The sequence below is a fragment of the Odocoileus virginianus genome, unplaced genomic scaffold, assembly GCF_023699985.2.
Source record: "Odocoileus virginianus isolate 20LAN1187 ecotype Illinois unplaced genomic scaffold, Ovbor_1.2 Unplaced_Scaffold_13, whole genome shotgun sequence".
NCBI lineage: Eukaryota > Metazoa > Chordata > Mammalia > Artiodactyla > Cervidae > Odocoileus > Odocoileus virginianus.
Window position 1 is genome coordinate 273641 of NW_027224275.1, and position 4694 is coordinate 278334.

The window sequence follows — 4694 nt, forward strand, 5'->3', positions numbered from 1 at the left end:
CATGTGCACCTAGCTCCCATCCAAAGGGGCTACTGGCCTTTTCTTGAGCAACAGATTCCCTTTTGGTGAATATTTAGTTTGCCAACTTCATTTGCCTAAATCCAACTTATCTTTTAAACCTAAGACCACATACCTTCCCCCACAAAGCACCCATGAGGGCTCTAACTTTGTGCCCTGATCACACTGTCCCTTGTATTAGAGCTCTCTGTGTGTACGGCTTATCCTCCTCAAAAGTCTGTAAGCTTCCCTCCTCTCATCATTAGCTATATTCTCTCCATATCTCTTCTAATTTAAAAAACACTTTTTGCCCACTGTGTTTTCTCCCCCGAATCCCTACCTCATTTAACAAATAAACAAATAAGCCCAATCAGGATTTGTGTGGGTTGTACTGAAAAATAATTTAATGCCTGACATCCTGAAAGCACAAATTACATAACTCATTTTAGGTGCTAATTGACAATGTAGAAGTCTGAGTGGCAAAAAAAAAAAAAAAAAAAAAAAAGCATTCAGGCTAGAAATGATCGATTCCACTGAATGTTGCCTAAGTGTTCTTAATTAATCAAGAAGGAGCCACATTAGAGCCCATGGCACCCTTTTCTCTCTTTTGGAAAATGTCAAACCCAAGGGAAAGGTTTGTTAAACTATTTATTTGATTCATTTCTTAGCTTCTGGGCTGGACTATCTTAAGCCTTTGGTTTGTACTTGGGGATTATGGGGTTTTTAAGAATTGAGCCATTCTCTAGTTTGCTCTTCAGGATGTGAGCATATTGCATTCATTTAATCCTTTAAATTTACAGAGGATAGAAACCAGAGGTGAGTATGGTATTTACTTGGGTGCATGAATTTCCATAAAACAATGACAGGAACCCATTGCAGTATTTCTGACAGCTTTCATGTTCCTGATGTTGTTTATGGGAACATTGCCCATTACAGTGAATTGGTTCCTCTAGACCTGTTTCTCTCTGGTGGAGCCTATTGAGTTGGGATGGAGCAGGAAGGACCAAGATGCCTTCTGGACGAACAGTGACCAAGGCTACGCTTCCTAACATCAACACTACTAAAGTGGAAGAAAAGGCTTTTAGAACAGGGTGTGCACATATTCAAGTGTATAACCTTTTCCCACAAGTTATTAGGTCCATGAAAGCTTTTTCGAGAACCTGTAGATGTTACTCAGGAGTCAACTTTGAAAATGAAGTCAAACTGACCCTTCTTGTGTTCCATTAAATGTAAACATGTTAAGAGAGCTTCTTTCCAATGAAATGCATTATTATGGAACTCTGTTTATGCAGAACTTCACCTTAGGTTCTGTTAAGCTTATTAAAATAAATGGAAATGCTTGTTCCAGAATGTCTGGAACTTAATTTGCAAAATGTACTCCCGATTCAGGCCCACTGGACAGAAAGGGCCACTCTACTACAGAGGACTAATAATAATAATTTAATCCTCACAACAGCCCTGTAATTGAGCTACTGTTTTTCAGCCAGGAGTGGAGAGGATATGATGGAGTTGGGCTCTGAAGCCAGACTGCCTGGGTTTGAATCTCAGCCCTGACACTCACTAGCTGTGTTATCTTAAGCAAGCTGTCTAATTTCTTCATGCCTCAGTTTCCTCATCTCCAAAGTGGGGATAATAGGACTTCCTCATAGGGAAAAAGTGAATGAATACATGGAAAATACTTAACGGCCAAGCACATGTTTAACATGTCAGCAATGGGAGATCTTCTGGAGTTAGGTGGGATGAAGGGAAGGAAAAATGTGTCTCTGGAGCTGACTAACTATATCCATAGTTCTTAAGATGAGCTATGTGACTCCAGTAGGGGCAGCAGCACATGTATAGAAGGACTGCAGAATGCAGGCCAGGGGAATCGGTGCCTGAGATGTGTCCCAAATGTGTTTGCCCCAGTCTGAAGCTTCTGGATCTCAGAAGAAAAGGCCTACATGGACCAGTATCCAAGAAAAGTTTGGAACCTCAAGTAAAAAACTAATAAGCTCAGTGAATCACAGTTTATTTTTAAACTACTCATTTACCTCTTAATTTAGATGTGGCAATTTACAAAGCCACTGACCACACATCACAGGTTTTATTTGGGGTCCTGTGACACAGTTGCTGGTTTATCCAATAGGGTTATCAAAAGCCTGAGTCACATAAGACTTATCACATTGCCCTGGAATTTCTAATGATTTCATTTGGTGTTTGATTGTTATACAATTTAAATGTTTCAAATTTGATTTTGTTCAAAATTCCCAATCCATGTTGAACTAACTGATGCTTCACCTTTATTTTCTAGAAGCTCTTTCATGGCAGTTTCTATAGCAGAGCTTTAGTGTTTACACCCCACTGTTAGCAACATCATCTCAGATATCTCTGTGAATATGGCTATAGTTCACAATGAAGCACAAGGACAAAGCACAGGATCTTTTCATTTCTTGTTTGGTATAATGAGGTGTAGTATACTTTAAAGGACTAAATCCTCTGCTAGAGAGTAAAGAAGTTCAGCCCAACACAGTGTTTCTTGGCTTGAATAAGCCTGGATTCCATGCCCCTCAAATGGAGTTGAATTTCAGTTTTTGACTACTGTAAAGATTGTAACCCCATCCAGCAACCAGTGAGAACTTGGCAATCAGTGAGAACTCTTAATGGCACATTAAGAGAAATTCATCAGGCCTCTGAATAGATGGACTCATGGTGACATGATATTCTTTTATCCATCATTTTCTTTTTTTCAAAATAGTAGCTTTTTAAAGATTTGACATACCATACAACTCACTCTTTTAAAGTGTATAATTCAATGGATTTTACTATATTCAAAGTGTTCTGTAATCATCTCTCTATTTAGTTACAAGACATTTTGATCACTCCTAAAGGTTTTTTTTTTTTAAATTTATTTTTATTAGTTGGAGGCTAATTACTTTACATCATTGCAGTGGTTTTTGTCATACATTGAAATGAATTAGCCATGGATTTACATGTATTCCCCATCCCGGTCCCCCCTCCCCTCCCACCTCCCTCTCCACCCGATCCCTCTGGGTCTTCCCAGTGCACCAGGCCCGAGCACTTGTCTCATGCACCCAACCTGGGCTGGTGATCTGTTTCACCCTAGATAATATACATGTTTCGATGCTGTTCTCTTGAAACATCCCACCCTCGCCCTCTCCCAGAGTCCACAAGTCTGTTCTATACATCTGAGTCTCTTTTTCTGTTTTGCATATAGGGTTATCGTTACCATCTTTCTAAATTCCATATATAGGTATGCTTAGGAGTGGAGGTGCTGATTCATATGGTAAATCTACATATAACTCATTGAGGATCCACCCTTGAATTTCTGGGACAAATTCCACTTGGTCATGATTATAGTCCTTTTAATGTGCTGCGGGATTCAGTTTGCTAATATTTTGTTGAAGATTTTTGCATGTATGTTCATAAGGGATACAGCATAGTTTTCTTTTCTTGTCTGGCATTGGTATTATGGTAATGCTGACTCATAAAATGAATTAAGCAGTACTTCATAGTTTTTTATTTTTTGGAAGAGTTTGAAAAAGATTGGTGTTAATTCTTTAAATACTTGGTAGAATTCCCCAGTCAAGCTAATTGGTCCTGGGTGTTTCTTTGTTTTAATTACTGGTTCAACCTCTTGTTACAGGTATGTTCAGATTTTCTATTTATTCATGAGTCAGTTTTGGTAGTTTTTGTGTTTTTGTGAATTAGTTCACTCATCTCTTTCATCTGTTCTTAGGATGGTATTTATTGAGATTGCTCAATGTGCCAGGCACTGTGCCATTCACAATCAGGCACATGCTCTGCTGGCGGGGAAGTGGAACTTTGGTAGAAATACAGATGATAAAACAAGGGATTCCAACACTGTGTAATGCTTTGATATACCTAAGAGGGTCTCCTAAACCAGGCTTAATTATTTAGGAAAGGTTCTCAAGGGTAGCTGAGGCAGGGATGGCTAGAAGTCTTAATGTCCGCTCTTTTATATCTTTTTCATCATTCCTGCCCCAATCTATAAACAAGTACTATTTTCAGAGTACAATATTAAATCCAACCATCTTTCAAAACCTTTACCTTTTTTACTCTGGTCCAAGTCATCATCATCCTCTTTCAGGTGAACTACTAGAACAGCCTCTAACTGGCTCCCTTACTTCTGATCTTGTCTCCTGTGGCAAATATCGTATATTAGCTCATTTGACTTCATTATAACCCCAATCAAAGCATATCTTACTAAATGATAGGGGTTGGAATGCTAAAGCCTATATTTCCCGAAATCCCTCATAGCGTGCATTCCACTGGTGACCTAGTCTCTGCCAAGCAGATGAAACTTAATGCAATTTGGAATGCTGAGTGGGTAGTGTTCATGCTTCTGCTTCTGTGATTTCTAGTTTTTGCTAGTGAGAACAGTCTTGGGAGCTTTTGCTTCTTTTGTATGAGCAGTAACAGACCTCTCAAGGTGCAGTTCCTAGTTTTGTGGGCATCAAAAGACAGGTCATAATGTAGTGTGCTGTGCTGTGCTTAGTCGCTCAGTCGTGTCTGACTCTTTGTGACCCCATGGACTATAGCCCGCCAGGCTCCTCTGTCCATAGGGATTCTCCAGGCAAGAATACTGGAGTGGGTTGCCATGCCCTCCTCCAGGGGATCTTCCCAACCAGGGACTGAATCCAGGTCTGCTGCATTGCAGGTGGATTCTTTACCATCTG